The sequence below is a fragment of the Bison bison genome, unplaced genomic scaffold, assembly GCF_000754665.1.
Source record: "Bison bison bison isolate TAMUID 2011002044 unplaced genomic scaffold, Bison_UMD1.0 scf7180017864489, whole genome shotgun sequence".
Lineage (NCBI taxonomy): Eukaryota > Metazoa > Chordata > Mammalia > Artiodactyla > Bovidae > Bison > Bison bison.
Window position 1 is genome coordinate 10,609,963 of NW_011495048.1, and position 1,562 is coordinate 10,611,524.

The following is a 1,562-nucleotide window of genomic DNA, read 5'->3' on the forward strand; positions in this document are numbered from 1 at the left end:
TGTCTCCACCACTGCTTGCCCACTTGCTCCAGGACAAACCCTCTCCTCCCTGCTCCCCACTCTGGCCAGGCTGGTTTGTCTTTCAAGACCTGAGTAAGTCAGGATTCCTTTGACTGCCCAGGAAGGCAACCCACTTCATACTGGCTTAAACTAGAAAAAGAATGTAGAATGTCTGGGCTTAGAATTACCATACGACCCAACAATTCCACTCTTATGTATATATTCCCAAAGACTTGAAAACAGGCATGCAAACAAATACTTGCACATGAATGTCCACAGAACCATTCATAATAGCTCGAAGGTAGAAGCAACTCAAATGTCCATCAGAATAGACAAAATGTGGTATATTCCTTACAGTGGAATACTATTTGGCCTTAAAAATAAATGACGTACTTAAAACATTCTACAATATGGGTAAACCTTGAAAACATCACGCTAATGAAAGAAACCAGATGCAAGAGGTCACATGTTGTATGATTCCACTTATCTGAAACTTCTTGAGAGAAAGAGGGAATAGGAAGTGATGGCTTGATGGGGACGGGGTTTCCTGTTGTGGTGATGTAAATGTCTTCGAAACTGGATAGAGGCAATGGTTGCCCAACCTTGCGAACGTACATTAATGCCACTGAAGCACACACTTTAACATAGTTAATGGTTAATTTTATGTTATGTGAAATTTACCTGAATTTTAAAAAATAAAATCTAATGACAATTTGAGCGGGAGTCAAGACTTCTTTGTTGTAAACAGAATGCCCAGGATGGACCCCGATGGCTTCAGACGTGGCTAGGTTTCGGGCTTCTGCAAAGCTGTCAAGGTTTTGTCTCCATCTCTCAGCTCCGCATTCATCTGGGCAGCCCTCAAAGGGTGGGAGGAGAGGACCACTGCCGGCTCTGGTGTCACGTGGTGTTCAGTGAGCAAGAAAGATTTCTTCCTGGCTGGAACCATCATTCTCACCAGGGTATGAAGATCTCTGACTAATCTGGCTCCAGTCATCTGGTCACCCCTGTGGCCAACCCAGGATGGGGGTCTTGGAGAAGGTGGGAAGTCGGCACCACCCAAAGCTCATCCATAGGCTGAATGGGCTACTGTGGAGGAGAAGGTGATTCCCCCAGATAAAGGATGCTGAGTAGCAAAAGTGATTTCTATAGAGCCTTCACTGGCTCTTACCATCTTCCCTGGAAGACCCTTCCTTACCGACCCCCGCACCCCGCACCCCTCACCCCAACCCTGTGCCACGGCTCAGCTCCTTCCCAAAGCCTCTCTGTCTGCTTGACCCACTGGGACCTCCCTTGCCAGCAGTACTACACTCAAGAGCAGAATCCAGCCCTGTAGGTGGTGGTTTTAATTTGTTCAGTCTTTACAGAGCGCAGCTTGGCACTGTGCACTAAAATTTGAATGTCCTTTTCTTTTGATCCTGCAGTCATACGGGAATACATCCTAAGGAAATTTCAGCCCGAGTGCAAAGATGTATATGCATATGGATGGCCTCTGGCTAATTATTGACAACAGTGAACCTAGAATAACAAAAATGATCATCAACGGGAGATGGATTAAATAAATT